Source organism: Sciurus carolinensis, chromosome 2 (genome assembly GCF_902686445.1).
Source record: "Sciurus carolinensis chromosome 2, mSciCar1.2, whole genome shotgun sequence".
Classification (NCBI taxonomy): domain Eukaryota; kingdom Metazoa; phylum Chordata; class Mammalia; order Rodentia; family Sciuridae; genus Sciurus; species Sciurus carolinensis.
In genome coordinates this window covers 60,687,005-60,708,818 of record NC_062214.1, presented here as the reverse complement: position 1 = coordinate 60,708,818, position 21,814 = coordinate 60,687,005, and the positions used below count along the sequence as shown (strand labels likewise).

The 21,814-nt window shown below is 37.1% G+C and overlaps 1 pseudogene; it reads right to left on the bottom strand.

The window, feature by feature from the left end:
- Positions 1–1,368: 1,368 nt before the first annotated feature.
- On the bottom strand, positions 1,369–20,078 carry LOC124976332 (60S ribosomal protein L23a-like; annotated as a pseudogene).
- Positions 20,079–21,814: the final 1,736 nt, after the last annotated feature.

The window sequence follows — 21,814 nt, the reverse complement described above, 5'->3', positions numbered from 1 at the left end:
ACCTCTTCTTTAAGGGGAAGATCAATATTAGCAGCACCCAGTACAGACAATATGCAGCCCTAAGCCAGATAGCCCCTATGAAGACATTAACAATATTGTAATAAACAGAGAGGATGAGTTCAATTATTATCTATAGTATAACAAATAGAATTGAAATGAGGTCTACAGTTTCTATTGTTGGTCAAAGAGGATGGGGAGGGGTGTAGGATGTAAGTGTTAATGGACTAGGAGAAGAGTATATAGAAGTACTAGATTGTAGGAATTGTGAAAATGGAATCAAAATAAGTTGGTTGTTAGCAAGAGAAAAGGGAGAAAGAAACTGCGTAAACAGGTAAACAAAAGGAAAATAGAGTGAGAAAAATAACAAAATACAAACAAAAAATTTCAAAAAGGAGAAAATAAAAAGTCTACACTTAACAGTCATGTACTATTCAAACATCACAGTCTTCAGTAGTCTGATACAATGAGCTTCCAGTCTCCAGCAGGCATCTCAGGATGGGATCTGTCCCACCTAAATATGGCAGCTTCTGCTTCCAGGATAATCTAAGATGATTGCACTGGCTTCCAAATGTGTTGGCAAATGGGGAGCCGCATCACAGGGTGTGGGTGCTGATCCATGTGGGGTGTGGTTGGTTGGGCCTTGGGTCCTGGAGACAGTGTATGGTTGGTCAGGCTGGGGATCCTGCAGGTTCTGGCTGTTGTCCCAAAAATGGTGGCAGTCACATGTAACCAAACCTATGGGTACTGTGACAGTGGACTTCCAGGCAACAGCAGGCAGCTGGTGATCCACTGGCGGTCTGCAGGCAATCTGCAGGCTACTGACAGATAATGGGAAGGTGGACATCAGGATGTGTGTGATGGGTAGATGAAAGGCAGGGGATGGGCAGGCAAGAGGCAGGCCAACGGGTAGATGATAGGTGGCAGTCAGTGAGCACTCTGCACTCAAAAAGTAGTTGATATGCTGGTAGACTGTGGGTGATTGAGGTGGACAAAAGGGGTAAACAGCAGGGGACTGATGAGCAGAAAGACTGCCTCAGAGAGAAACAGATTTTCCTCTGCTTGAAACCTGAGTTATGGAGCGACAAGGAATGCAGCCTCCCTCTAGTCCACTATGGATCTCCCAATTAATTATTATTTAAATATTAAGTGGTGAAGCCATCTGATTCTTTTATTGTTGTGTTTTAGGGAAGTTATTGATTACTGATTAATTTATTTGCTGTACATCTGTGCTGATTTTCTAATTCTCCTTGGGTCAGTTTTGGTAGTTTGTACAGTTCTAGGATTTTTTTCTTTTCATTTTGGCTATTTAATTTGTTTGATATTCAATTTTTTTAGGTTGAAAAAAAGGTATATTTAGAATTAGACAGCTTAGATGATCCCAATTTTGTTGGCAACATCCAAAGCATCATAATCAGGAGCCAGTCGAACGCACGCCTTCTTCTCTCCATCAGGCTGATCAGGGTGTTAACCTTGGCCACATCAGTGTCATAGAACTTCTTTACAGCTTGTTTGATCTGGTGTTTGTTGGTCTTGACATCCACAATGAACACAAGTTTTTTGTCTTCAATCTTCTTCATGGCTGACTCAGTGGTCAGGGGGAACTTAATGATGGTATAGTGGTCAAGCTTGTTTCTCCTGGGGGCGCTCTTCTGAGGATATTTGGGCTGCCTCCGGAACCGCAAGGTCTTGGGTCACCGGAAGGTAGGTGAAGTGTGGATCTTCTTCTTTTTATGGCTGTGGACACTCTTCAGCACTGCCTTCTTGGCCTTCAAAGCTTTTGCTTTTGCTTCAGTTTTGGGAGGGGCAGGAGCTTCCTTCTTAGCTTTTGGTGCCACCTTGGTGAAAAGGATATTCAATTTTTATACTATTCTCTTATAGTCATTTATGTTTTTATAAATTCTGTATTAATGTTTCCAATTTTATTTCTGATTTTAGTGATTTAAATCTTTGCACTTTTATTCCGATTGGTCTAGCTATAAATTTTTCAAATTTGTTGATCTTTTCAAAACATCAACTTTTAGTTTCATTGATTCTCCACTGTGTTTTTAAAATTTGCTTTTTTATTTTTCTTCACTCTAATTCTATTATTTTCTCCTGCTAGTATTAGATTGCTCTTCTTTTTCTCATTTTATACTAGGTATAAAGTTAGGTTATTGAGATCTTTCTCATGTGGGATTTTATTTTTTATTTTTTAATTTTTTGGTACCAGGGAGTGAACCCAGGGGCACTTAACCCCTGACCACAACCCCAACTCTTTTTTGTATTTCATTTTGAGACTGATTCTTGGGAAGTTGCTTAAGACTCACTAAGTTGCTGAGGCTGGCTTTGAATTTGCCATCCTCCTGCCTCAATCTCTCAAGATTACGGTATGTCCCACCACACCCAATAAATTTGGGATATTAAGAGTTGTAAATTTCCCTCATTGCATTCCATAAGTTTTGGCACTTGTATTTTTATTTGAATTTGTCTCACAATGTTTTCTAGTTTTCCTTGTGATTTTTTCATTGACCCATTGATTGTGTGTGTTGTTTAACTTCTGCATTTTTGTGAGTTTTTCAGCTTCTATTATTGATTTATAATTTCATGGTTGTTGAAGAAAACATTTGGGTGATTTCAATCTTTTAAAAATTTTTGAGACTTGTTTTATGGCTTAACATATGGTGTTTCCTTAAGAAGGCTCCAGGCACACTTGAGAAGAACGTATAACATTGTTGGGTGGAATGTTCTAGAAATACATGTCAGGTCTACTCAGTTTATGGGTTTTTAAAAGTCCTCTACTTATTATTGACCATCCATCTCAATGTTCTATTCATTACTGAAGGTAAAGACATGGATGGTTTCATCTGTTATGTAGAACTATGTAGCTCTCAATTCTGCCTGTTTTTCATTCATGTATTTTGGGACACTGTTGTAGGTGCACATATAATTATTATTGCTTCTTAGTGGATTGACCCTTTTATCATTATAAAATGTCCTTCCTTATCTCTAGCAAAAACTTTTGTCTTAAAATCTATTTAATCTTATATTAGTACAGCCTCTCCAGCTCTCTTAGTTGCTATTTGTATGGATTACTTTTTTCATTCTTTCAGTGCCAAACTGTTTGTCTTTTTGGATTTGAAGAGTCTCTTGTAGGCAATATATAGTTGGATCAGTAAAAAAATTATTTTGCAAAATTTTGATTTTTAATTAGAGTGAATACTGAGGGTTTCCCACAGGGAAAATCTTTGTGTGTGTGTGTTTGTGTGTGTATGTGTGCACACATGCATGTGCACATATACTTAAATATAATTATTTCAAAGAATTGGCTCATCTGATTTTGAAGGTATGGTAAGACTAACTCCCATGGGGCTAGTTGGCAGGCTGCAGACTCCAGGCAGAGCTACAGTTCAGGTTCAAAGGCCATCTGCCAGTAGTGTTCCTTTTTGCTTATCCAGGGAGGTCTATTCTATTATGCTTTTAACTAATTGGATTAGACCCACACACATTTTGTAGGGTAATAAACTTTACTCAAAATACACTGACATATAAATTTTACTCTCACTAAACATTATCCAGAAAAATACTTGACCAGATATCTGGGAACCATGGCCCAGCCAAGTTGACATATGAAATTAACTACCACAAATCTAATCTTTGTCAACTTGGCACCCATATGCGTATCCTTAAATTATAGTCTCCAAACAAACAAAAAGTGAGAAAGTCATACTTCTACCTAACATGATACAGTTATCCTGCATATAACCCCAACCACATTAACCCTTTCCTTCAGTAAAGAATATAGAGTCCTTTGGTGATGTTAACTTCTCTTCAATCCCCTATAACTTGAATTATGATACAAAGTCAGCATATTTTATATGATAAAGGGATAAGAGAGGCTGTTGGTAACAAAATAAGGGAGAAATACTTATGACAATTATAATTTTCATTTCTGTAACTGGTCACATGGATGCAGCTGGTATTCATAACTACATAATTCTGCTACCCATTCCATGTTCCCGTTTGCTCTCAGTAAGTACCTTAGCTCTGGTTCTTTGGTGAGGTGACCCACACCTTTATTCCTTAAGGAACTGGAACATTGATAGTCATGCCTAGATTTGGTTGTTATAATTTTCATTGACCTCAATCAGAGGGCATAGTAATACTTAGAGACTCCCTTAATGATCCTCTGAATCATAGACATATTCTTCCTTGCTTCCATTATTGGACACAGTTCAACTGCTCCTTGATAGTCAGGATTAAGAACTTGGACTAGAATAGTCACCCTCTTCTTTGACTGTTAACACAGAGGCATGAGGATGCCAATGTGACTGGCTGGTGCTCTTTAGCTTCAGTTTAATGTCATCCTGTGTCTCCTGGTGGAAACATTATTCCTTTACAATGAAGACCTTTAGGCTTGCAGAGACAAGGTCATAAGAGTGGGAATACAACATTTTTCTAGTGACCCAGTAGGAGTAAAAGGGAGTGGTGCCACTCTCCCACTCATGGACTCTTAGACCTGTGACTTCTGGCCATGGGAGAAATAGCACCATGTACTGGATGCTGATCCAAGAGCATGTACTGCCTCTTAGAGAAACTTTCTCCAGTCAAGTTGATGAAAGAACTAACCACAATTTATAATCCATTAAATTGAAAGTATTCACTGGTAAGGAAGATAAAAAATAATTAACATTTACTTTCTTTTTAAAATTAAAAAAAATTATTGATGCATTAAAATTACACATGGTGGTGGGATATGTTGTTACATATTCATACATACTCACAATATAGCAATATAATTTAGTCAATTCATTCTCCACTATATCCCTCTTCCCTTCCCCTGGTCCCTTTTCCTTATTCTAATGGTCTTCTGTTTTCATGAGATCCCTCACTTATTTTTATTTTTTTATTTTTTTCTCTATAGCTTCCACATATGAGAGAAAACATTGCTCTTGAATATTTGAGTTTGGCTTATTTAACTTAATATAATGCTCTCAAATTTCATCCATTTTCCTGAAAATGACATACTTTCAGTTTTCTTTATGATTAATAAAACTCCATTGTGTATATATATCACATTTTCTTTATCCATTCATATGTTGATGGACACTGAGATTGGTTCCATGATTTGGCTATTGTGTATTGTGCTGCTCTAAACATAGGTATGCAGGTACCATTATAGAATGCTGACTTTAATTCTTCAGGATAAATACAGAGGAGTGGTATAGCTGGGTCATATGGTGATTCCATGCCTAGTCTTTTGAGGAAACTCTGTATTGATTTACATAGTTTAACATTTGTTTTTGACATTTTTTTGTCATTCCTCAATTTTTCCTTTATTATCTTCTTTTGTGTTTGGCTTTTTTTTCTAGGGTGCTCTTTTCATTCTTTTACTTTTCCTTTCTGTATTTTTTTAGTTATTATCTTAGTGATTATCCTGAGAATTAAAATTGATATCTCACATTTATAACCATATGGTAGGAATTAATACTGACTGAGATTTTATAGTCTACTAAAATACACTCCTATTTATCTCTTCCAGATCATAGTAAGCAATAATTTCATTTTTTAATATTGTGTACCCATTAACATATATATGTAATCATCTTATAAAGTTGTCTTTGGAGTTATTTTTTTAGAAGAGTTACAATCCCAAAGTAGAATAATGCTGGCTTTTATATTTACTCATGTAGAAATAATAGAAATAATTACCTTTCCTGGTGTTCTTTATACCTTTCTTTGGCTTTGAGTTGTGGCCTCATGTTCTTTCATTTCAGCCTGAAGGACTCCCTACTTGCGATGAACTCTCTTAGATTTTATCTGTGAATGTTTTAATTTCTCCTTAATTATCAAGAATAATTTTCTTAGATATATAGTTCTTCATTGACAGTTTTTTTTTTCTCTCAGCACTTTAAATATGACATTCCACTGCTTTCTGGCTTACCTGGTTTCTGATGAATAACAGACTGCTAATCTTATTGAAGTTTTCTTTTATAAGATGAGTCTCTTCTCTACTGCTTGCTTTCAATATTTCTTTTTTGTCTGTTGATAGGTTAACTAATATGTGTCTGAGTTTATCCTACTTGGAGTTTGTTGAGCTTCCTGGATATGTAGATTCATATCTTTCATCAAGTTTGGGATTTTTCAGTCATTATTTCTTCAAATGTTCTTTCTGCACACTTCTGCCTTTTTTCCAACTCTGGGATTCCTATTATGCTTATGTTGGTATGCTTTGTGCTTTTCCATACATCTTAGCTTAATTCATTTTTTTCATTGTTTTTATTTACTGTTCCTCAGATGGCTAACATGAACTGATATATTGCCTAATTCACTGACTTTCTTTTTCTCCCACCTGCCCAAAAAATTATATGAATTCATTTAGTAAAATTTTCATTTAAGCTACTGTGATTGTCTTCTTTCATTGAGGCATATGATTTGTACATTTTTGGGACATAATGTAGTCTTCTAGGTATTTTAAAGTATATCACAGATTTCTAGACATTAATTCCCAACTGTGCTGTAGAAAACCAGATCTAGGTAATTTCAAGATGGCAGAATAGAGAATGTCATTTCCTGGTTAAATGGATGGAGTTGGAGAATATCATGCTAAGCAAAATTAACAAAATCCCCAAAACCAAAGGTTGAATGTTTTCTCTGATGTGCAGATGCTAATTCACAATAAGCAGGGGGGTGACTAGAGAAGAATAGAGTTACTTTATATTATGTAGAAGGGAGTGAAAGGAGGGAAGGGGTGAGGGGGTAGGAAGGATAATAGAGTGAAACAGACATTATCTCATGTACGTATATGACTGCATGACTGATGTCATCCTACAATATGTACAACCAGAAAAAAGAGAAATTGCACTTCATTTATGTATGACTTATCAAAAATGTATAAATGCATTGTCATGTACAACTAATTAGAAAAAATAAAAATAAATAATAAAAAAGTCAATTAGATTAAAAAAAAAAGAAAAAATGTAGTGGAAACCAACATCAACAGACTAAACCACTTGGGAGGCAGAGTTTCAGGCATGAAGACAAAATATATAATCTTAATAATAAAATTGACAAAGCAAAAGATGAGGAAAGATGTTAAGAGACTATAAACAAAACTTCCAAGAAATAATGGATAACCTGAAAAGACAAAATTTAAGATTTATCTGGCTAAATGAAGGTTCCAAGATATAAACCAAAGGAATGCACAATCTTTGCAATGAAATAATATCATAAAATTTCCTAAACTTAAATAATAGAATGGAAAATCAGATACTAAAGGCTTACAGAACCCCAAATACACAAAATTACAAAAGACCCACACAAATGAAAATGAACATAATGAAAATGCCCAACATCAGAATAAGGATAAAAATTTAAAGACTGTCAGAGAAAAGTCACAGGTTACATTTAGAGGGAAACCAATCCAGATCTCAGATGATTTCTCAAGACTCTCAAAGCTGGGAGGTCTTGGAATAAAATATAAATCAAGTTCTGAAAGAAAATGGATGCCAATCATGAATAATATACTCAGCAAAATGAAGCTTCAAAATTGATGATGAAATAAAAACCTTCCATGATAAAAGTTAAGAGAATTCACAACTAGAAAGCCTGTTCTACAAAAAATACTCAATAAAATATTTCATGAAGAAGTGAAAAATAAAAGTGAAAACCAGCAAAGGGAGGAACTACACTAGAAGAATTGTCAATCAAAGGAAAACTAATTCAACTTAAAAATAAGTCAAAATGACAGTGGATAAAAATCATTTTTCAATAATAACATTGAATATAGATGGCCTAAACCATTTATCAAAAGCATAGACTGGCAGATTGGATTAAAAAACAAGACCCAACAATATGCTATCTCCAAGAGACTCACCTCAGAGGCAAAGTCTGAAGGTAAAAGGTGGGGAAGAACATACCATTCACATGTATCTTGTAAACAAGCAGTGGTTTCCATCCTCATATCAGATAAAGTGGACTTCAAGCCAAAGTTAATCAGAAGAGACAAAGAAGGACATTTCATACTGCTTAAGAGGATTATACATCAACAAGACATAATAATCATAAATATGCCCCAAACAATGGAGCATCTGCATACATCATACAAACCCCTCTCAATTTCAAGAATCAAATAGATAATAACACTATAATACTGGGTGACTTTAACATACCTCTCTCACTACTGGATAGATCCTCAAACAAAAACTAAATAAAGAAGCAATAGAAATAAAAAAATACAAATAATAATGTAGATTTAATGGATATACAGAATATTTCATTCATCAATAACTGAATACACCTCTTTCTCAGCAGCACATGGATCCTGCTATAAAATAGATCATACCTTAGGCCACAAAACAACTTTTAGAAGATACAAAAAAATACAGGTAATAACTTGCATTTTATCAGATCACAATAGAATGAAATTAGAAAGAAAAGTCCTGGATCCCCATTCAACTTTGTTGACACCAATCTGGTTAGGGGATACTGGTTCATGCATCTCATACAATCTTCCAAGGGTGGATATGGCCTTCCAAGCCTTATCATGTGGCCTCTGCTGGCATGCAAAGGTGGGCCCCAGTGGTTTTCTGTGGCATATGACTGGGTTGGATGAGTTATTGTCTAAGTTTCCTGTATTTCTAGGATGCCCCTTTCCTGATGTTTTGGCTAAAAGGAGCAGGCTTTTGTTCAGGCTTTTTTGGTTTGTGCCTGTTGAGAAGACAGATTTTAAATATAAATACATAAATCCAATACATATTTTTATATACATATGCTAATGTATGTATTTTAAATATCTTAATTCTTTTAAGATTTATATGACAGTAGAGTCATATATATATATTATTTTTTATTGGTTCTTTTTACTTATTTGTGACAGTAGAATCCATTTCAATATAATTATACAAGCATAGAATATAATTAGGACCACCCCCTTTTGGTGGGTGTACACGATGGTGGGATTCACTGTGGTGTATTCATATATGATCACAGGAAAATTATGTCAGATTCATTCCACTGTCTTCCCTTTTCCTATCCCTGCTCCCTTTCCTTCCTCCCCCTTTGTCTAATCTACTGAATTTCTATCCCTGGCCCCCTTATTGTGGGTTAGCTTAAAAAACATTCAATCTAGGCTTTTTGGGACTGGCTTATTTCACTTAGCATGATGGGTTCCAGATCCATCATATGTATTTGAGCTGCAGCTGGGGTTAGCCTCCTCCTTTGGTCAAAGCTCCAACTCTTTCTAGGTTTTGGTAGTCATCTATCCCATGCCCCTTCACACCTACAGTTGTGACAATTCCTCGTTATCACTGGCTTTGGAATGTGACCAAATCCTTAATTTTCCTACAATACCCATCCTTGGAACATGGCTCTCTTAGTAAACACTCTTCTGTTGTCCTGTTGAAGTGCTCCCTCAGTGTCTTGCAGTAAACTGGTCAACCATCACGTGGCCATATTCTGGCCCAGGTGACACTGGCCAGTGTTAATAGTATCTTCCACAAACTTTCCTTAAGAGTTAGTCTCTCTGCTCCTTCTCTCTTCTCCCCACCTAGAATGTGGGGCTGCCATTGGTTTTGGAGGATGAGGACAAGGACCGCCTCTTAAGATGGCAATGTGGTGAGCCTGGTGCCTTGAGGATTATGTGAAGAAGTGCTTATTGGTCTAGAACTGAAGCAAGCACTTACTGGCTGTGGGATATTGGGCAGGTTGTTTAATTTTGTATCTTATCTGTGAGGTGAGTTCTAACACTAGTTAACTGCACTGGATTAATATGAGAATAAAATGAGATGATTTATGCACAAGTACTTAGCAAATGCATGCAAACAAAGGTGGCTCAATAAATATTGGTAAATTTGCCTTTAATGAAAACTCCAAACTTTTACACTTCTGCAGAGAAGATGTACAGCCTACATTTACTTCCACCAAGGGAAAAATAACACCTTAGATTTGCAGTTTGCAAAGCACTTTGACTTCATTATCCTCTTTAATCTGTGCAATGTCTCTGTGAGGAAGGAGGTAGCTCTACGTGACCATTCCTTTTTGCAGGTGGGGGTGGGGTGAAAGAGCCACAGAGTGGAATATAACTGGCAGAAGCTTACTTACCTAACTGATTGACAAATGAGTGATAGAATCAGTCCTAGAATTCTTCTACCTAACCTCCACAGGACAGAGATAAGCAATCAACTATCCTTATTGGGAAATCTTGTTATTGTTTCTGTTTAAATGATTGAAAAACATGTCTTGTGGTGAAATATGATACCTGCCTCAGACAGGAGATTCTATTAGGGCAGGTTTGCAAATTGTTTTCCAAAGGAACTTGTTGCACAATCAGTATCAGGAATCTGGAGGACTTTTGGGGATGTAAAAATAATGAAATTCACAAAAAGTTAGGGATAAGTTCTCAGTCTGTCATGCTTGGTGTGGAGATGTCCATGAGGCTGTAGTCAGTTTTCTTTCTAGTTTGGACCTCAGGAGAAAGAAAGTGGACAAATTTAGAGTCTTGTGATTTGTAACTATGAAGGAAATTGCAAGTCCCCTGAAGTATGGCCAAGTGATAGCTATTTTTCAGACCACAGAGAGAAGGGGCATCTGAGGGAGGCAGCCTAGAAGCTCTATGTGTACCAAACTGACAAGCACACCAATACCTCAAAGCTGGCTTTGTTAGAGGGATGTTTACCAATTAATTTCAGATGGAAGATTGCAACTAAATATCATCAATTGGCATCTAAGAATTAGGAGAGGGTTTTAGGTAGTACTTAGCTCACTGTTCCTGGTAATCTTTTGGTATTTAAATGCCAAGGTGGAAACTATTGCTGTGAGGAGGCTAACACATGACCAACCATCAACTGAGTGAGAGGGGGCTTGATGATAATGATAGGCTGTTCGGATTAGCTGGGGAACCAGTCTCCAGTCTCCTGCAGCCAAGCATGCCAGAGGCAGTCTTAGCATGGGACAGATGGCGCCTCCAGTTTAGGAGCATTCATTTGGCTGGGGCTCAGTGAGTCCTGGCCACCAGTTATGTTCCTGTGCTCCATTCCGTTATTCCTGTACTCAGTGATGGGAGCACACCATCTCCACACCCCTCAGATTCTACACTCAGCTCCCCTCCCTACCTCCTCCAAGCCAACGGTGTATTTACCCTACTCTCACTCCAGGTATGAACTTGCCTTCTATGTTACAAAGGAAAAAGAAGAAGTCATGGAATGGTAAATCTCTTACTTTATGTGTCAAACCTACACACCCATCCTTCCTCCACTCCTATTGCAAGGGGGTACTCAATCTCCTATCTATGGCTAAAAGCTCTTAATATTAAGATGGGCACATGAATCAATCATTTGTGCTATAGGGTGTTTTCTACCTTAAAAAAATTCCTTCTTGAAAACTTTCTCCTAAATTGCCCTCCCTTTTTCCTTTCTTTAAAAAAAATCAGTTCATTATAATTATATATAGTAGTAGTAGGATTTGTTATATACATTTGTACATGAGCATAACATAATTTGGTCATTTTCATTTCTCAATACCTACCCTTTTCTTTCCCTCCTCCCTCCTCCAGTCCCCCTCTTCCTCTCTACTGATCTGCCTTCTACTTTCAGGAGACCTCCCCTGCTCTTTTCCCCTTTTTTCTTTCTAGCTTCCACATTTGAGAGGAAATGTATGACTTGTGGTTTTCTGTGTCTGGTTTATTTTGCTTAACACGATGCTCTCCAGTTCTACTCACTTTCCTGAAAATGACACAATTTTGTTCTTTACAACAATTTTGTTCTTTACAAAACTCCATGGTGCATTTATACCACATTTTCTCTGAAATTGTTTTCTAATAGTCCTAAAATTTGCCTTTTGATATTTAATTCCTTGATGCACAGCAGGCTGATCTTATGCATGCTGTGAGGTAGATTCCAATGTCATATTTTGCTATATGAAGGCTGATTGTTTTCTAGTTCTCTTTATTGAATGGCCTCTGCCATCACTGGTCTGCTGTGCCACCTCTACCTTGCAGCAAAGATGCTCATGAGAATGGAAGGATCTTGGGAGGTTTATTCCACTGTGATTTTTTTTTTTTTTTTTTTTTTTTTTTTTTGTGGTGCTGGGGATTGAACCCAGGGCCTTGTGCTTACAAGGCAAGCACTCTACTGACTGAGCTATCTCCCCAGCCCCCCACTGGTGATTTTATTTATCCCCAAGCCTAATCCACACAATAGTCATTACCATAACTTTTTAATAAGTCCTTACTCTCTGTTTTTCTTTAGAATGGCAATTTTTTCCCCATTTGCCTTTCAATACGATATGATCAATAAAAACTGTTTTCATGAAAAGAAAAATCTGTTGGGATTTTGATTAAAATCAACCTATAGATCAATTTGGGGATCAATTACACCTTTATAATACTGGGTTTTACTATCCAAGAACAATGTATTTCTCCATTAATTCAGATCCTTTAAAATGTCTCAGTGAATTTGTGTAAATTTCCCCTGTAGAAGAAACTATCCAGAAGAATTTTTGATTTTCCCAAAGAAGAGGCAAATAAGTATTGATAATCTTTGCTGACAGGGATACTAAGGAAAGCTGAGCACAAATCTTATTACAGTAAACAATTTGGCTTCAAAGAGGGCACAAGGATGGTGTGGTATTTGGGCTAGGCGTTACTGGGAAACAGCCCATTTTAATTGCTCATATATCTTGGACAAATCTATATCCTCAACTAGTAACCCTTTAAATAGGTGAAGCAGGTACTGTGGGCACTAGTACAAAGGACAGTTAATAATTCTTTTATTGTAGGTTGATGGTAATTGGCTTAAGACCTTTCTTGGCTTCAGTTTCAGTAGTGTATTAAGGATGTTTAGGTGAAGGTTTAGAAGAATCCATTTGAACCCTTAGGACTCTGTTCCAATTAGTTTATGTTCATAGTTTTTGGTCTTTAGGGATTCTGAGACCATGGCTCATTCTTCAGTTGCCTTAAAGAATGTTTTTATTACTGCATTATAGTTACACATAATAGTGGAGTCCATGTTGACGTATTCATAAATGCATATAACATGATTTGCTCCATTTCAATTCTCAGTGCTTCACCTTTCCCTCCCCTCCTCCCTCCCCAGACCCCCTTCCTCTACTCTCCTGGTCTTCCTTCTATTTATTTATTTATATTTGGGGAGGAGTACCAGGGATTGAACTCAGAGACACTCAACCACTGAGTCACATCCTCAGCCCTATTTTGTATTTAGAGTCAGGGTCTCACTGAGTTGCTTAGCACCTTGCCCTTGCCGAGGCTGGCTTTGAACTTACAATCCTCCTGTCTCAGCCTCCCCAGTCACTGGAATCACAGGCAAGTGGCATCATGCCTGGCTACTTATTTATTTTTAATGGGTGTGTTATAGTTATACATAAAAGTGGAATTCATTGTGATATATTCATGTGTGCATAATTTGATCAATATCATTCTGTATTCCTCCCCTTTCCCATTCCTTCAGTTGTTTCTCAAATTATATATAGTGGAAGAATTTAATATACATACCAGATATAACTTCTGGGACTTCTAAAAATAATACTGCAGTACATTTTAGTCAGTAATTTCACTTGCAGACGCATCCTTTCCTGTTAAATATGCAGGAGTTGTTACAGACAAGAAAGGAATATTTTCCTTCCCATGGTCCTAAGGTAGAAGTCACAGGCTAATACATGGAAATGGACTTTGAATTGTTAGAAGTTGCTCTCATTTGTGTTTTGGCTCTCTGAGGAAATCCTTTTTCTTTTTTAAAAAATTTATTCTTTTTAGTTATATACAACACCAGAATATGCCCTGACCTTGTCACAAAGGTGTGGAATTCAACTGCTTCAATTCAGTCCCCAGCACCTCCCCACTACCCCACCTCTACCCTCCCTCCATTCCACTAATCTCTCTTCATTCCATGTACAGCTTACTTTTTTTCCCCTAAGTTAACATCCTATGGATACACCCAATGCTGGAACCCACCATGCCACATTCATGCATGCACATACAAAAGTTCAGTCACATTCATTCCACTGTTCTTCCCTTTTCCTGTCCTCCTTCCTCCTCCTCAATCCCCTTCATCTAACTCTACTGATCTTCCTTCTATTTTGATGATATTCCTCTCCCCTTTTTCCTCTCTCTCTTTTTAAAATTTTTATCCTCCTCCAACTTATTTTGGATTAACTTCTGCATATTAGAGAAAATATTTGACCTTTGACTTTTGGGGACTGGCTTATTTCGTTTAACATGATAGTCTCCAGTTCCATTCAGTTACTGGCAAATGCCATAATGTCAATCTTCTCTATGGATAAGTTATATTCCATTGTGTATATGTGCCACATTTTCTTCATCCATTCATCTGTTGAAGGGCACCTAGTTTGATTCCATAGCTTGGCTATTGTGAATTGAGCTGCTGTAAACATTGATGTGGCTGCATCACTGCACTATGCTAATTTTAAATATTTTGAATACATACTGAGGAGTAAGATAGCTGGGTCAAATGGTGTTTCCATTCCTAGTTTTTTGAGGAATCTCCATACTGCTGTCCGGAGTGATTGCACTAATTTGCAATTCCACCAACAATGTATGAGGGTACCTTTTCTCCCACATCCTTGCCAACATTTTTTATAATTTGTTTTCTTGATAATTGCCATTCTGACTGCAGTGAGATGAAATCTTAAGGTAGTCTTGATTGCATTTCCATAATTGCTAGAGATGTCAAACATTTTTTCATATATTTGCTGACCATTTGTATTTTTCCTTTTGAGAAATGTCTTTTTAGTTCTTTTGCCCATTTATTGATTGGTGTATTTTTTTTGTGTTAAATTTTTTGAATTCTTTGTATATCCTGTATATTAACACCCTTTCTGAGGAGCAGGGGCAAAGATCTCCTCCCATTCTGTAGGCTCTCTCTTAGGTAACCTGATGATCTGTGGTAGTGGGATCCATGGGATATAGAGTGGCACCCATACCAAGGAGAAAGTTGAATTGTTGTCCATATAAACATTCCCCTTGGGAATGTAGATGAACAGGGAATGTTTGGGTTCTAATGTTTCTCTTGACTGTACTATCCTTGGGCAGGCTTTGGACAGTTGTTTTCTCTTAACCAATATGTGACACTGGTTCTTCTTTTAAGGGAATACTTCAATAATGGCCATATGTAGTTATTTTCTTATTTTATTGTTCTCTCAAGAGCAATATCTGAATTGTATGCAGTTGAATCATTTGAATTCACCCCTGGTCTTTCCCATCTTGTTGCTTTTAGCCATTTCCCCCACCTGAAAGGCTTACAGTAAATGGAACTAATTACTATGGATCTAGTACTGTAGATATTAAGTGACCAACAAAATCCTTAATTTGCAAAACATATTTGTCTGTTTTTCCTGAGGTTTTAGAAGTCTTTATTATAGCCCTTAACTTAAATTTGACACCTAGATTAGCCTTTTGGCCATTGATTTTGAGGGTATATTGTGAAACATGATTCATTTAGGGGAAGGAGCCAAAGGAATAGCAGAGGTATAATTGGATCTATCAGTGAGAATAATTTGGGATAGACAGAGAAAGAGTCGCAAGGAAGGTAGGGCTCAGAAAGATTAAGTGAAGTAGAATTTCTTTTATCATTTTTTCCCCCCAGAGGGGTCTTTAGGATACCTTAAAGCAAGTGTTTTATTTTGAGGCCTTAGCTAACCCTTGAATATCTGTCTTCTTTTCTAGAGCTCCTCTTAAATATATTATGAATGTAAATTTTTTATAGACTTAATCTTTTAGAGCAGTTTCACGTTCACAGAAAACTTGAGAGGGAACTGTAAAGAGGTCTCCTGTCTCCCTTGCCCCCATGTATGCTAGCACACTCCGTTGTCACTATCCTCCATCAGAGCAGGATGCCTGTTACAATGGATGAATCTACAATGACACAGCATCATCTTTGGAAGTCCATACTTTCTGTGGTTTTGTACGTTTTGTGGTTTTAGAAAGTGCATAATGACATGTATCCACCATTATAGTATCATGGGGAGTAGTTTCACTGCCCCCCAAATTCTCTGTGCTTTGTTTATTCATTCTTCCCTCCCCTCAATTCCTAGCAACCACTGATACTTGTATTATTTGTAGCACATTTTTATCAGCACACAGTAATGGTACATATTTAGGGAAGCACACTGGCATTTTAATACATGTATAGAATGTACAATGATCAGGTCAAGATAATTGGCATTATCTATCACCTCAGACATCTTTTTGTTGTTAATTAGAACATTCAAAATCTTCTCTACTATTTCAAGATAGTCAGGTAATTGTTGTCAACTATAGTTATTCTTGAAATGTTTTCCATATACTTTCTTTTACTACTTGCACTGTTTTTGGTCTTACATTTAGTCTGATTCATTTTGAGTGTATTTTGGTATATGGTGAGAGATAGAGGTCAAGTTTCTTTCTTCTGTAAATGGATACCCAATATCCCCAGCATCATTTATTGAAGAGATTTTCTCCAATGTATGTTCTTGTTGCCTTTGTTGAAAATCACTTGACTGTAAATACAAGGACTTAAGTCTGAGTTCTCTGTTCTTTCCCTTTGTTCTTTAGGCATGGTTTTATTCCAGTGCCATGCTCTTTTGGTTCCTATATATTTGTAGTATGTTTTGGAGCAGGTAATGTAATGCCTCTAGCTTTGTTCTTTTGTCCAAGATTGATTTCACTATTGAGGGCATTGTGTGATTCCATATAATTTTTAGGAATTTTTTCCTATTTCTGTGGAGAACATTATCAGCATTTTGATAGGAATTGCATTTAATTTGTAGATTGCTTTGGGTAGTGTTGACATTTTAACATTATTAGTTCTTCTAAACCAAGAGCATGGAATGTCTTTCCATTTTTTTGATGTCCTCTTCATTTTTTTTTTCATCATTTTTTGGTAATTTTCATTTTAGAGGTAACTTATTCATGGTTAAATTTATTTCTAGGTTTATTTTTTTTAGTCATAGTTATCGTAACTGGAATTGCTTTCTTGATTAATTTATCAGCAACTTTGTTATGGTGTATAATAAAGCTAATGATTTTTTTAAAGTGATGATTTTGTAATTTGTGTGTGTGTGTGTGTGTGTGTGTGTGTGGTATGTGTTGTTATTGTTGTTTGGTTTTCCTACATATGAAATGATATCTCCAGAGATACTTTACCACTTCCATTTCTATGTGAACGCCCTTCCTTCCTTCCTTTCTTTCTTTCTTTCTTTCTTTCTTGTTGTTGCTCTAAGACTCTAATACTATGTTGGATATGAGTGGTCAGAGTGGGCATACTTGTCTTTTTCATGATCTTAAAGGAAATTATATTAGTCCCCCCTTTCATTGGTATGAAGTAGATTGCAAATTTGTCATATATAGCCTCCACTGTGTTGAGTTACATTCCTTTTATACCTTTTTTTTGAGTTTTTTAGTCAGTGAAGCGATGCTGAATTTTATCAATTGCTTTTTCTGTATTTATTGAGATAATCATATGGTTTTTCTTTTACTCTGTTGATGTGGTGCATTACATTTATCAATTTGTGTATTCTTAACCATGCCTGCATTGTTGGTGGAGAATATTTTTTTATGTGTCAGAGGATTTTATTTGCTAGTATTTTGTGGAGATATTTTGCATCTATGTTTATCAGGGCTATTGGTGTGTAGTTTTCTTGTTTTTGTGTATTTGTCTGGCTTTGTAGAATGAATTTAGAAGGGTTCCCTCCCTTTCAATATTTTGGAATTGTTGAAGAAGTATAGCCTTAGTCTTTCTTAAATTCTGGTAAAATTCAGCAAGGAAGTCATCTGGTCTGGGCTTTTCTTTATTAGGAGTCTATTACTGACTTATGTTGTTACTTGTTAACATGGTTTTATATATTGTCACAGAAATTTTGGTAGGTAAGTCATGTTAATGCATTATTTTTAATGTGAGAAATTCACCATAGTTGAATTGGGTAGAGAATGTGGACTTGATACCATCCTTTCCCTGCTTCTTCGTAGGAAGCAGAGTGAACCTGAATCACAGGTGGGAATGGTGGTGGGTGCATGTGGGGTAGAGGAGAGGAGGTAGCAGGGAGGAGGTTCTAGTTGCCCTGGACAATGTGTTCACCAAGGTGCTGAAGAAATAGAAATAGCTTGGTGAGTAAGGTGCAAAAAGGCTTGAGGAAATTTTAATGGAAACTCAAATATGTGAGAGCTTCATTGTCCAATTTTCATCTGCACAGCTGTCTGGTCAATTCTATAATCGTATGGAACTCTTTAGAATTGGTAGAAAATTGTCAAGTACAAACTGCCTATGCATGGGATTTGCTTTGGATTGAGGAAGAAAGCTCAGAAAAGTGTTGTTGGCTTTCTTTCTCTTCCTTGAACATTATCTTCTGCTACATTTACCTGTGACAGAATTGCCAGAAATTAGGAAATTAAGGATAATTCAGGGAGTCAAATTTTGATAAAACAGTGGTAATTAAATTACCGCTATTAATTAATTAATTAAAGGAATTAATTCACATTCACTAAAATGGAGATGTAACAAAACTCCACTCTGTCCATTAACCCTATTGCTTCATGAAATGAATGACCATCCCTTCCCTCTTGACCTGTTGTTTGGTTAGAAATATCATTGGGGAGAAAAAAGGGTGGGATGGGATTTTTTCCTAGAATAAAAGCCTTTACTACCCAGATGCTTTTAAAAGTTTCCATACAGAAAAAATCAAGGGCTCATTCCAAATCTGAATGTCTCTCCGTGTCACTTGAGAAGTACAGGCAGGGGAGAAGGTTTCCATGGGATAATGCCCACCTGTGGTTCCTTAACTTGTCCCCATAGAGGAATCACCTGAGGAGGGCTGCAAATTCCCATGCCCAGCCTGCAATGGGCTCTGGACATCAATTTTTCTTGTTCAGTTTTTTTTTTATTGGTTTTTAGTTATACCTGACAATATAATTTATTTTGACATAATTATAAAAGCGTGGAACATAATTTGTTCTAATTGAGACCCTAGTACTTCCACTTCCCCCCTTCCTCCTACCCACTATTCTTTTCCCTCTACACTAATGATCTTTCTGCTATTATTGTTATTTTTTTAATTAGTGTTTTGTGGATGTACATGATGGTGAAATTCATTGTGGTATATTCATATATGTATCTAAGAATGCTATGTCAGATTAGATGAGAAAATAGTGTTCAGATTTTTAACAATCAAAATATAGTCCTCAAACTAGCAGCCTTGGTATCACTTGGGTACTTGTTAGAAATGTGAATTTTCAGCCTAGACATCCTGAATTAGAAATCAGAAACTCTGAGGGTGGAACCCATCAACTTGCATTTTTTTTTTTTTTAGATTTTTAAAAATTGTGGTGAAATATATTATAACATTGATCCCCTGTAAGTATACAATTCAGTAGCAGTAGCATTAAAGACACTGAATGTTGTGCAACCATCACTATTGTCTATATTCCAAACTTTCTTATCACCCCCAGCAAAAAATCCTTATCCATTTACAATCATTCCCCTCTGGCTCCCCTCTTCTCCCAGACTCTGGCATCCTCTACTCTATTTTCTGTCTCTACAAATTTGCCAATTCTAGGTATCTCATATAAGCGGAAAAATATCGGATTTGCCCTTTGTCTGGATTGTTCCACCATGCATGATATTTCCAAGGTCCACTCCTGTAGTAGTGTAGCATATATCAACCTTTCATTCTCTCTTATGGCTGAATAAGAAGAAGCCTGTGTTTCAACAAGCCCTGCAGGTGATTCTGATGCCTGCTCAAATCAGAATCACTGATTTAGAGTAATGCTTCTCAAATATTGTTGTACACAGAAATCCCTTGAGGAACTTGTGAAATCAGGCTCTGTCTGATTTCTCAGCTAACTTATTAGCCAGTTCACTAGTGGAGCCCAAGATTCTGCATTGCCAGCAAGCTATGTGTAATAGGGTTGAGAATCACCATCTAAGGCACCCCAGTCGTGCCCTGCTCACCCGGAAATGACACGAGTGAAGGTCAGAATCACCATGGGGTGGAGTGAGGTGGAGGCTAGGGTTCATGTCTGCCACACGAACCAGAAGACAAGAGCCTTGAACCCTCGTGTTGTCTGACTCAGCCTCCTTGGGCTGGAAGATGGTCATGTGCGTTGTTGGGCACCTGGGCTGGGAAAGGCTGGAATCTGGGAACTCCTTAGGGAAGCTCAGTGCTGGTTACTACAACATAAACATCACGATGGATTTTAATCACCGCTAAAGAATGCCGACTTCTGAGCTGTGTGACTGAGAGAGAGCCCTGCAGGGCTGAGAGGAACTGGGGAGAAAGGTTGGCTAAGTCCTGGGAGCCAGATGTCAGGGTTGGGGAGGCACCTGCAGGCTTTGGGGGACAGGCCTGTGACATCACATCAGGGGTTCCTAAAGTGGGCAGGAGGGCTGGTAACTGCCTTCCTTCCTGATTGATTAAATCCGACATGGCACAGGGGAACAGAGAGTTGGGGGCTGCGGGGGTGGATAAAGCTCCAGGACCACCATTTCATTGAAAAGAAGCCAGATTCATGGTTTCAAAGTAACTATCATATCTGAGTGTACCCAACCACAGAATATCCTTAGTCCATGACTGTCGAACCTCAGAATGTTCTGCAGAGGAAATCACCACCAACCACCACAATTGCTCCTATTTCACCTGGCCCCTCAGAGGATGCAAGCTGCTACTTGTGTGCGGTCTCTGAGTTAGAGATAAAATAGAAACAATCCTTCAGAGTCTTATCTATTTTGTAAGTAGAGCTGTGATTCTATAGGAGAGAAAAGGAGTGAAGTGAATGATTAAAAAAAAATATGGTTCATTCATGTGGCAAAGTGCTTTGAAGTCATTGAAAAGGTGATTTAAAAGAAAATTTTTGTGCCATTGCAAATATGTTCATGATTAAGAAGGGAAAAAGGCTCAAGTAACATATATTTGCATATATATACACATATAGGTATGACAATAGTTTAAAAAATTTTTAATAATATATATAAAAAGATAAGAAATGTGCTAAAATATCAAGGGTCATTATTGAATGGTAGGAGAATGTTTGGTTTTAATTTTCCTACTTAACCCTGTTTGTATTTTGTAATCTTTGATAATAGTCATATTACATCTGACACCAAAAATAATTTAGAAAGTATATTGTAGGGAGCAGTATATTATAGGAAAATGACAAACATAAATACACATTTTCACCTACTTTTAATCCTAGAAAACACTAGGCTCTGTTTCAGCACATGGTATTTTAAATATTCAGCTGTCATTCAAACTCTTCTAGGGCCTTTCTTTTCAGAGAGAAAGCTACAGTTGTTGGTAGAGACTTGTTGTCCCTCTGACTGCTTCGCCCTTCCTCTTCTTTCCTTTGCCCCAGCTAGACAAGTCTCTTTAGTCTACATCAAACACACCCAAGTGCTCTCCTGTCCCAGGGCATTTGCACTGGCTGTGCCGGGGCCAGCAGCGCTTCCCCCCTGATGTCTGCTAAGATGGCACCTTTGCTTTCTTCAGACCCCTTTTCTAAACTACTTTCTCAGTGAAACCTTTCCTAAAGACACAACCTCAAATCCACCTGTAACTTTTTCATATCTCCCTCTGCTTTTGCTTTTCTCATTAGCATGTATTTCTATTTAGTAGTCTATGTATTTTATTTCTATTTCTTCATTGCCTCTTCTGTTCCTTATAGGGTAAGCCCCACTGGGTCAGAGGTTTTGTCTGTTTTCACTCCTATAGCTTCAGAACATTCTAGAACAATGCCTGGCACTGACTTTTGAAAATTAGTTGCTGATGGAATGAACAACAAAAGAGTCTATTTTTGGCCTTTGAAATCATAAGGGGTGGAAAGCTTGCAAATAATCTC